We start from the raw sequence: 12,500 nt of genomic DNA on the forward strand, positions 1-12,500 counted from the left end.
CCCTCCCACCCCCCACCACTCCAGCAACCCTCAGTTTGTTTCCTGAGATTCAGAGTCTCTTATGGTTTGTCTCCCTCTCTGGTTTCATCTTTCCCTCCCTTCCCCTATGATCCTCTGTCTTGTTTCTCAAATTCCTCATATCAGTGAGATCATATGATACCTATCTTTCTCTGATTGACTTACTTTGCTTAGCATAATACCCTCTAGTTCCATCCATATTCTAAATGTAGTCATGTAAAAAGAAGTTTGGGTGTAAGTAGTTTCAGGCATGGTGCAGTTTTTATTTTAAGCAAGTCGGCTGCTTGTTTCCCTCATGCTCATGCCTCCTTATCACCATACGGCTGCTGTAGCTCAAGAAACTCTCTTGGCACATCCCTGTTCCAGGCACAAAGAAGTAGTGGCAGAAACATACCTTTTCGCAAAAAAAAACAAAACTTTTTTCTCAGCATATTTCAACTTACATCTCAGGGGGCAGAATTGAAACAGAGACCAAGAAAGTGACTCTCTGGCCATTGCCAGTCTCTGCAGTGGTAGATGAACAAGGGGGGAAAGCCTGGGATGACTGAACACTGATCAGTTACAGTGTCTACCACATAACAGAATGCCAGAAAACAAACAAACAGCAGAAACTATCCCTGCTCTCACGAAGCTCACATTCTAGTACCAGAAATAATAATAATAATAATAAAAAATACATGAAAGGCCGTAACACATGGGAGGAAGTGAGGCATGCATTTCTTATAGAAATGAAAATTCAAGCAGTCTAGGTATTCAGAGAAAGGAACAATTATAACTGTCCCTGCTCATCCCTTTTTTTGTTTTGTCCAATTATTCTCATTAATTGTATGACGCAGGACCCTTTATGTAGCAACTGACAACCAACTGAGGAAAAGAAAAGGAATACATTGGCTTACCTAACTGAGAAATAGAACCCTGACTGGATCCGGAACTTACAGCAGTTTCACCAGGGCTCTGTCCTTCTCTATCTCTCAGCTCTGCTTTTTTTCTGAGCAGCCTTCATTCCCAGGAACGTTTCCCTGATGTGATTGCAAAAATAATTGGCAGGTCTAGGTTTATTTGTCCTTTCAGCCTAGCAATCTCAGAGAAAATAAAAGTATACTCCTTTCCTGTAGCTGTCAATAGTGAAAGCCCTGGGGATACTCTGATTGCCCTGGCTTGGTCACATGCCTATCGATCCTGACCTGATCACCCATCACTATGGCCAGGAGTATGGTGAATCTGATTGGCAAACGTGGATCAGATGGTAACTTGTGTGTTAGGTGTGTGTGTGTATGTGTGTGGTGGGTGGAGGTGGGGTGCAGGATTTTAAAGGCTATTGATCAACCACCTCCAAGTCAGAAAAGAGTCTTTCCTAAATGGGAAAAAGATTCTAAACAGACTGAAAATAACAAATATCCACTACACAACAGGTACTCGACAATCTAAGAATAGAAACAGTTTTTGCACACTTCAGTCCCACAGAACCTGAGCAGGAAGATGCTTACCCAGAACTGTTCGGTTAACGGGGTAGTAATTGTACCACTTGCTTCCAGCACTGCTCAGCATTGCTCATGTGACTGGCACATCATCATTCCTGGCAATCACCTGTTGCAGGAAAACAGGAATCTAAATTTTACCAGCTATCAAAAATATATCCCTCAAACATGAGACCATATGTGTGTCAAAGGAATTCACATTAAATTTATCTAACGCTATTAATCATACCATTCTACTCATTCACTGTGTCTGAGAAACATAACATATTCCATATATTCATGCTAGATATTTTATTTTCATTCGATCACATTTTACAGAATATGTTATCTATCCTGGACACACACACAGACACTTACTCTACAACTTTCCTTGACCCTAATTTTCCTTTTCCTCAGATGAGTGGGCTATTCCTGCTGCCACCATTTATCATAACTGTTTTTCTTCTTAGACTTCTATAATGTGGCTTCGATTCTTAATGCTCTCTTGAAACTTCACTCTGGAGTTCACCTAATTCAGTGGCCCCATCTCAGTCCAAATTTTCCTTGACCTTTACATGGCATTTTTTTCTGTTAATCAACTTCTCCTTCTTTCCTCTGTTGGCTTCCATTATGGCCCTCCAGAATTTGGTTCTAAATTACCGATTCAGCATGGTAACCTACTTCTCACTATCCCAGAAATAAACTCTCTTCACAAAACTCTTGCTGAATCTTCCTGTTTTGGAATATCTGCTCCTACCTATTCTACCTTTTCTTTCTTTCTTTCACTTCACAGTTTGTCGAACATTCCAGTCTGCAAGTCTTTCCTTTCATTGTACCTCCTTTTTTTTTATCAGCATCAATCATTTTGATAATTATTTCATAAGAATCATCTTATTGTTGATATTGTCAATTATTTGAGAGTATGAATGTTTTACTTAATTCGTTTTCTGAGTTATTCTTAAGTTTTTGTTGAGCACATCATAAGTACATTACAGAAATGTTTTGAATTAATTTTGTCCTTTAAATAAGCATCTTCAATATTTCTGTGAAGCCATAGAAATTTTGTTGGAGTGGCAGAACATGTTTTAAAGTTAATAGTAATAAAATGAAAAAAAAATAGTCAACTATGTAAATTAAACTCTCATGTCCCTAAATGCAAAATTTCTGGGAAAGAAAGGTGTGTAATGGCATATCTCAAGGGATGAATACATTCCAGAAACATCAAAGAATAACACTTTAATCTTTAGAGCAATTAATATCCATTTCAAAAATAAAACCCTCCAAAATTAATATTAGCATCACATATTACAGACACTTAATATTTTAACATTTCTACATTTTAATAAGATTTTAATAATATGAAAATAAAGGCATTATAAAAGGCAGTTTACATTCTCACTAATTCTACATGATTTAGAATTTCATATATAGCAAAAAACTAAAGGATAGAAAGGATTAAGGGATAGAAAGTATTTTAATTAAGAGCAAATACCCAAGCAAGAAAGGATGCGACTCAAATTTGAATTTTAATATCTCTAAATACATTAATAGAAGTAAAAATATTTCTGCCAGTTAAATAAGTCTGATTAAATTTGTCTCGAAATACACCATTTCTTGAAACAATCTACTTTTACAAACTTGAAGATCCCAGGCCTCTCCTTGTCTAGTGTTTCAATAGCTGAAAAAGTCCGGTTCATACTCTATGCCTTCGTTGTGATAAAACACAACCTTCGTTGTTTCAAACCTCAGCTCTTAAATTTCCTGCAACTTCCTTTACTGTTCTGTGCATTTTAAATGTGTGACAAGCAGCATTTTCTCAGCTAAATTCCTGTGACTTTTGAATGCAGTTTACTCTCATTGACTACTAAAACAATCCTAAGAGTTGGGCTATTTTTTTTTCACGAAACTGCATTTTTAAATGTTTATATTACACATGAAGCTCATGAAAACCTTCACTGGAAATATTTAAAGTAAATTCCATTTGTTGTCATCTTATATAGCAGTTCCAGATCCTACAAAAGAATCTCAATTTTCTATGATCACTAACTGAGGACCAAGCTTTTTTACAAAGCCATCTAGAGATACTGAAAGGAGACTATTTTTAAAGGATTCCTCAGTTTTTGTTGTTGTTGTTGTTGTTTTCATAATGGTGCCTCTTAACTGGGAATCATGAAGACTGGTCTCTCACCAAATCTACCTCCTTTTCTCAGCTGTCCATGTATATGAAGTCTGATTTTCAATTTTATTGTCTAATTCCCGTTTAGAGGGCAGTTATAAAAACAGACTTGTTTAATAACTGAAAGAAGTAAAATATTCAGCCCTGATAATTACTTTAATTCAGTGTGCTCATAGCTCTCAACAGAAACTCATATGTATTTCTGAATCATTCAAATTCCCACAGCACTTTCTATGTTTCTCATTGATGCGTCGCTCATTTGCTGGTGTGCACATTATTTGTGTGAGATCATTCCTTGAATTGCATCTCACTCTTCTTTTTATGCTCTTAGCACAGTGTCTGTAACTTTCACATAGGATTTGTCTGATAAATGAGCGAACAAACAAATGGTGTCTCACTGAATTGTATGAAATTACCAAGTGATTTCATTCATTCCAGAAATAACCCAGCTACGCTGTCTCAAATTCTGCTGTATTAGTAACACCAAAAATTCCTAAGAAAATTTCAGAGACGCAAGAGTAGTGATGAGCAATATTTTTGACAAGGGTGTCAATTTAGGAAATAGAAGTGTTTGCAACCACATTTTGTCTATCAGAAAGTGTTCTGCTATCCTTATTCTTCAACATTCATTTATAATTCATTATTATTTGCCTGACACAAATATTTCTTTTCTTTTTCAGCTAAACTGTTGGGATGTGCATAGCTGCCAGCTTCCAGTATCTGATTTTAATACTATGCAGTTTAACAGATTTTACTATTTAATAAAATTGCTTTTAAGTTAATATCTTTTGTCTTTTCTTGGCTTATAAGCCATTTCTTTAAAACAGATTTATATAATATTCTTTACAGAAGTTACTTTCCATTGAAATGAAACAAATAATATATATTTGTTATAGGAAATATACCTCATTCCATTTCCTTCAAAATATGCAATTTTCACAACTTATTTTCTTAGCAACAGTCCTAGCAAGGGTTTAAACAGAAGGCTGAAGAATAAATACAATTATCAATAACTTCATGGATAATTATTTCTGAAATCTTTTTTGGAAAATTACTTAGGATAGAAAGGTCCAGAAATTGAAGAGGTGTGTCATTACAGTGGATCGGAAAGCAGGAGGAAAACAGCAATAAAGCAAGTTATCAGAAACTAGAAAATATCAAAAGGTTATGGAATAATTATTAGTGACACCAAATTTTATTTATTGTGGGCTCAATGGATGCTAGGCACTCTCACAAATGTTTCGCATGGACTAACTCATTTAGTCTTCACATAATGTTCTGAGATAAGTGCTTTTACTATTATTATCCCCATTTGACAAATGAGGAAACTGAGACTCTCAAAGATCATACAGTAAAGTTAAGGGCTCAGGCGTAACACCCCTTCCCTCCTCTCCAAGGGATTATGCCCCTTGGGGGCAGAGTAGGGGCACCAGGATTAAAAATCTTGGACTACCTCGTGGCTGCCTGGTAGCGTGGTGCACCAGCCGCCACCCGCTCCAACTCTCAGGCTGGGTCTGTGGGTGCTTTGGCTATTGTCGGCTAGCAAATTCAATAGGTCAATTCTTTCATACCTGTAAGACTTAGGCAACACTGTATGAAGTACTCCATTACTACAAAGGTTACTTTGGGCCTAGAAGAGTCAGACTTAACCTCGGGCACATCTGTGTAGGCTTCAGAAATTAGAAGCCAGTCAGGGTATATTGCAAAGCTAGGCAGGTCACATGTTACTTCCCCGAGCCCAGATTATATAACGCAGACCCTCAAGCTCACAGAGCGGATCACCACGCCCAGAGATGTGCAATGACTGAGAATTGGTCTGGTCTAGAATAGGACGCCTGTCACAACCTGTGCAGGGTGAGGACAAGGAGAAGGAGTGGATAGTCTTCCTGAATAAGCCACAGTGATGACTTTTTAGATTGATTAGTGGTCATGATACATATGCCTGTATTCTATGGATAGCTTCTTAGAACCAAATGGCTTCCAGAGCCATTCTGACAACTAAATACTGCAATTAAATAATAAAGGATATAAGGGAAATTCTGCATGCACTCTGCCTCAGAGAACATTGATCTCACATTAATAACACAAAACGTCTGGATAATCTACAAAATTATAACTTTTCATAAATTCATCAGTGAGCTGAGTTCACAAAGCAACCAAGCAAACTGAATTCCAGAGTAACAACTCCTCCAAGGAGATGTCTTGGGCACGTGGGCACACACACACACACACACACATTTCACCTTTAGAAGAGTATGGGAAAGGTGGAGATCATACAATAGGTCAAAGAAGTAAGCTAAAATTTTAATGAATTGTTAAAGGCCAACTGTAGGCTAGAATATAGTTTGAAATAGCTAGGCATCCCAGAAACAAGGAGAATTCATACTTTAACATAAGTCCCTGGGCCTCCTTTGAGTGTTCACGAGAAAGATTTGGGATGAGAGCAAAAGATATAGTGAGTATGTCAGAGATGAGCAGCAGCTGCTGAGGAACAGGCACAAAGCCCTTCTTACTTACTTCACTAGACCCATTTCTGGTAGGAAGGAAGAGTCATCTACCATCGGGGTGGGAAGCAGCAGACCCTCTCACGGACAACTCCCAGGACCCAGGCCAAAATGCACTGCTTCCAGGGAAGAGGTAGAAGGAAACACATGTGCCATAGGACAAGAGTAGGAAAAAAACATCAAAACACTTTGCCCCCCAGGGGAGGGATAGGAAGCCATAAGAAGCCCATGATGTTCTACTGAATGGCAGGTCTTCTACCTAAGACCAACAACAGATACAAGTCAGGGTTTAGATTCTATAGGCAGGAGGTATAGGAATTTTAAGCAAACTCTACCTTTAAACTTTGGATTAGAGAAGGTCTGGTTAAGACAAGCTGGAGGTCGATACCAGACATATAGAAACACATCCTAGCATGGCTGCCTTGATCTAGTGTACTTTTTAGAAATGGAAGAATTATTTTAAAGTAATAGGGAAATTTTAAAGTTCAAGAACTAAACCAATGTTGCCACATTTTGCTTCTAATCTTTCATAAATGTTGAATAATATTTTCAAAGCTAGCTAAACACTAAAGAGTTTGTTTTCTGACCACTGGCTACAAAATTAAATAATATTTTTAATATGATGAGGTATAGTTCAAAGGAAACGTATTTATATGCATTATATTATCTGATCCTCAAAAATACTCTCACTGGACAGAATGGTTTAGGAAAAAAAGATGCTGATCTCAGTGATTTCTGGTGCCCTTTTGGGTCCCCACAGTCTATGAGACTAAAGCGGACACATATTATTGTCACTCTTTTTAGGTCAGGAAGTGAGGCCCAGAGACTAAATAACTAGGTTAGGAGTCATAGCGATAGTGAGTGGAGAAATACAAATAACGTCTTCATATTCCTAGTTCAGTGTTTTGCTCTTAAATCATTTTGCACACCATGACAAAGATTGCCTAGTCATTTACTGTCATGTCTCCTTTTTTCCCCTTAAATATATAGATACACTGGATTTCCCTGTCAGCCTTATGACCAAATTTCAACCAACAGAATGTAGGCCCAAGTAATGAACTCCAGTTCATCCTTGTCCTTAAAAATCTCCCATGCATAATCCTCCAGACTCTTCCACAATATAAAAATGAATAGAGATACCTATGAGGACCCAGAAGTAGAGAGCCACCAGATGGAACAGGCCTGGGTCCCTGAGTGACTGCCTGGTGCAGAGTCTTCATCACATGTATCCCCACCAGACTTGCAATGGATTGTGCTCTGAACAAGAAATAGACCTGTGTTGTGTTAAGCCACTGAGAAATTAGGTTGCTCTTTAGCAGTGAGTCCACCAAAGACATAACTCTCCCACATGATAACTTTATAGAGGTATAAGATGATGACGACATACAACTTTGAGATATTAACCTGTTTTTTTTTTCATTTCTTTTAACTTTCGTTCCATCCTTCTTACCCCTTCTCCTTTTCTTTCCACAGTGTGGATGGCCTCAGGATCAGAGGGTGGCGGTGGGGTGAGGATGGGGGGAAGCAGCTGGACAACAAAAGAAATTAGCTTATGAACCTGCCTCTTTTTACTGACAAAGCCTTAGGCCAGAACAAGGAGAGTTCATGAGTGTAGATAAATTGTTGTAGCCAAAAGAGGAAGGAAACGACTTTCCCAAGATTTGAAACGAAGGTGCTGCAAACTGTGGCAGAACTATTTTTCCTGCCCTTGTCCTTCACCCTGTGAAAGAACTTTAGTTGACTGGGAACTGGCACATCTTCATTTCTGTATGCTAAGGCTTGTTTCCCCAGAATACCAGAAGCCTCACTGATCCTAACTGATCCACGAAGAGGGGAAATCAACAGAGAAATCAGCTCACTCCAGGAACCCTTGAGAGTCATTGGTTTACTGGTATGTTTTCCTTTCTCTTCTAAGTTGGTGGATCAATACCCCAGTACCCTAACCTCTCAGGTGGAATAATTCTTTGTCAGCTATTCCGTGTAGGATGAAGCTCCAATCTTCCATGGGTTTAACAGCATGCACTTGGCAGTCTTCTTCTTCCTGTATTATATTTCTCCTGCATACCTACCGGTGTTTCCTGCATCTCCCAAATAAACCCCTTGAATTTACATCTTTCTTTCAAGGTCTGATCCTGAAAGAATCCAGACTAAGACAGGAACAAAGAAACCTGTGGATCATAAGGCAGAGGTCACCCAGGATTTATTTCTAGACCAGAGGTACCAGTTAGTTGTTGAAAACTAACCTCTGTGTTTTGGAGCCAAAATGTAACACGAAGACAGAGTTTGGGATAAAAAGGAATAGTAGCTTTATTGCTTTGCAGGGCAGTGGAGGCTGCAGCAGGCTAAGGCCTTCAAAAACTGCAAACTCCCCTCCCCCACCAGGCAGGGGCTGCCGGGTGGGGGTGGGGGTGTGGTTTTAGGGGACATACAGGAACTAGCCAGTTTCTACAGGAACTGTGTATGCGCTTCCAGCCTTGTTCCTCAAGTCTTCAGTGTGGTACAGGATTCTTGAAACTAAAGGCTAAGAAGGGAAGAGGAGAAGTTTGCGGAAGAGAGGAAAAACGTTACTTAGTTTAAAATCATGCCTTGGGGAAGCATTAGTGCAGCCATTTTGATTTTTGTTCAACTTCAGCTTTTAAGTGGTTTCAGGGGTGCTGCGAGAACTGATAATTTCATTGGATGTGGGAGCAGAAAGAGCTTGCACCCTGTTTCTTGAAAGAAACCAACAGTGATGTGGCAAGACCCTAGGGATGAAATCCTGTCTTGGTGTGTTTAGGTAAGCAGGGCCGTAGGCAAATTCACAAAATACCCATGCCCAAAGTTTGACATAAAAGTTGCCAAGAGCTGAAAGACCTGAAGGAGTCCTATAGACCTGATGGCTCAGGAACATCCTATGTGCCCAAGGGAATGCAGCCTATACTCTACCTAACACCTTGACATAGTGTAATACTGTGGCATCATCAAGAGTGGGGTAGGAATGGGAAAACCAGAAAAAACTGATTAAGTTTTATTAGCTGAGGTGTGTGGCTGAGGGCTCAAAGATAAAGATTACATTTTATTGGACATGTTAAAAAATTATATTTCTTGTACACTTGAGTTTGAAAATTAAGATTCACACCTTTTATGAAACTGTAGTATGTTGAATTATATAATTTGCTATCATTCCTTCTTCCCCTTTCTATAAAACTTTCAGTTTGTTTTGTGGGAAAATCATTAATCCTGCCTCTGTGATTTTGGATTTGGCTTTATGACATATTTTGAGCAATAGAATATGACTAGATCTGCTAAATATCATATTTGAGCAGAATGTTTAAGAGGAAATTTATGTTCCCATTTAAGAGCTATTTTCATCACCTTGGGTCCCAGAATGAGCTGTCCTGCAACGTACATGTAATATGAATGAAAACAGATGTTTGATGTTTACACCACTGTAATGAAGGGGATGCTTATTAGCACAGCAAAGCTGACCAACACACTATGGGGACATCAAATCAGGACAACCAACCGAGAACAAGCTGAAATACATGAATCACTGTGGAACCTCCTAAGGCTGGCCAAAAATTCCAGTTTGCTGTTCAGCATTGTTGGTCTTCTGCATCCCAAATCCATCAGTCATGTTTTTCCTCTCTGAAATTCATGAAACAGTTCCACTAACAATGCAATGGAATATAGCAATATATCGGGGTGGGGGAGAAGGAATGCAAAGTCTAACACTATTTTAAAGCTTTCTATGAGGAAGTTTTGATCTCATTATCATGAAAAGTTGGAAGGCATGCTCATTTAAAATGCAAGTTGGGAATTCACATGAATGCCTAGAACTATGAGTCACTGAAAAATCCTGGAAATGCTGTTAAAAGAGTTCCATACCCCTCCTCCCATCAAAGCCTTTCTCAAAGCACTCTAAGTCTGGAATGTGAGGGTCCATGGAGGGATGGAGGAGACCTTCAAGTTCTTATGTGGTATTTGTAAATCGCCATCAACAAGCTTTACCTTCTATATTGAAGGCTTATTTTAGAATGACTCTTTTCATATTCACTTTAAAAATCAAAATAGTTTTCAGATAACAGATTGAAAGAATAAGTGGTTGAGTCTGGTAAGAGGAATATATATTCTTTTATGCTATAAGGACAATTATTTAGTGATGGGTTTCAGAAATCCTTTGATAAATTACACCATCATGGCCTAAAAGAGAATTATTTTTCTTTTCCTTCATGTGGATTGTTTGTGCTGTGGTTTAAGTGTGCCAAATTTTGTTTTTGGTTTATTGACATCACATGAAGTGCTTAGCTTCATGTATTTTGTATATCTTCTCTTGATATATTGGCACCATACCATTTTAAAACATAAAATTTTAACCTCTCTCCTGCAACTCATCCTGCTCCAGAAAAATTCTGATAACAGCAATATTTAATGACTCATTTAAATGAATTTTAGGCAAATCACTGAGTTCTTCTTAAATTTTTCATGCTCTCATCTCCAGTTCCACCCATCTTATATTCTGCTGTTCCTACAACACAGAAATTAAAGCATCCATTGTCCTAACTAGGACCAATCCCTTGATGTTTCTGTTCCCTCTGGAAAGGCCAGGCAAGAATTCTGCAGATAAACTGTGACATAGAAAGGGGAAGTTATTTGCTTATAGTCTCATAAAAAGTAGAGAAATCAGGATGTAGAATTTGTGTCTTTGGTCCCAGTGCTACTTAACACTCTACTATAATGCCTTAATGTTGCAGTAAATGAAACAAGAGGGAATTTGTTCTGTGTGTGGGAAAACTTCTCAGCTGAAAGATTGGAAACCATCACTAACGGAAGTATAAGATCCGTAAAGCTTGTCTTCACAATATGACAGAAGATGATCAGTTTGTGATGGTCTAGGTGTTCGGTGATTGTAGCCAATTTGTTGAACCAGATCATTTCTTTCATTCTCTTTTAATTGTAAGTTTTCTGACACTATGAGACTACTGGGAAAAATAACTCTGTATGTCCTTTTAACCAACTGAGCCACCCAGGCGCCCTCTGTATGTCCTTTTAAACTCCTGCTGTTGTGAGTCTTGAAGTCAAACCAGGGAAGTTCAACTTGAAGGCAAATATACTATCAAAAAGAATGGATGAGGGGGCAGCCCATATGCTGGCTCATCTTCACTCCTGCAAATTGCATTACTGACAAGAGAACAGTTGAAGGCTCCCTGTCAGGTCAACGGATTTGGAAATGGAAGTTGCCTCATGATTATACAGAAAAAGTCCCCTACCAATAGCAAAGCTGCCACAAAGGCACATAAATAACAACAGCTAGTAGCAATATGAAAACACTTCTGCTAACCTCAGAGCTTTTAGATATTACGCTCATGGGCGCCATTTGCAAACTCAAGATGCCAACGGAATAAGCGAGACTACCTGACTGACTAATTGATAGACCAGATCATTAACTTAAGTTTTTGTTGGTAATTTTACCTTGGTAGTTTTTATTTTGTTTTATGTACAGTTTTTCTCTAGAACCCACATTTATGTCTGTTGTCAGACCAAAATCTATTCTGTGGAAGGTTAGTATTCGGTTGCATCTAGTCACGAATCATATACACATTAAGTGCTTTAAGCAGTCGTGCTCAGCAGTTTCAGTCTTAGGGACCGGGGGGCATTCTTTACCTTATATCTAATGGGTTTCAGATACTTTCTTTCCCAAGGCTAAAAGTGGGGAGTATGTTTGCCAGAAACCATTGGGAGCCCACAAACACAACACTATGTTTATGTTAAATGACGTAGAACAAAATATACTTGTTAGTAAGGAAAAATATTTTAAAATATCCTAACAGAGAATTTTGAAAATTTGATGGCACATTTGAGATGTGGGAGGAGTGTCATTTTTATTGTCAAGACATTTGATGAATGATTTATCCATGTTGATTCTCAACATTTTGTTAAGTATAGAAGTCTATTTAAATCCCTTACTATTAGAGAAAAGAGACCTTCAGTGCTACCCACTGACTACCTTTTCAGTGCTACCCACTTAACTACCTTTTTTGTTTGTTTGTTTGCCTGCTGGATTGAAGTTTACCTGGCATCAGTCTTTCAATAGACTGACATTAATATCTCTCCTTCTGATGCTACCGCCCCGGTTTGCTGTTATCTGAAGGTATGTTAATAGTACTGCATGAGTTTTAAGCCTGTCCCCTCAGCCTAGACAGTTCATTAGGCTTCTATGAGGTGCAGAAGAGGGGCAGGAAGCCAGTGCGAATTATTCATTGCCTTTTGACTCAATTCTAATCACTGCAGCCTGTATGACTGACAGAGAAACGCTCTCTGCCGTGATTGAGGGTATTGATTTCCCAACCCTGTTCGGGGCACACT

This window comes from Leptonychotes weddellii, chromosome 3 (genome assembly GCF_054177405.1).
Source record: "Leptonychotes weddellii isolate Sample4059 chromosome 3, ASM5417740v2, whole genome shotgun sequence".
NCBI lineage: Eukaryota > Metazoa > Chordata > Mammalia > Carnivora > Phocidae > Leptonychotes > Leptonychotes weddellii.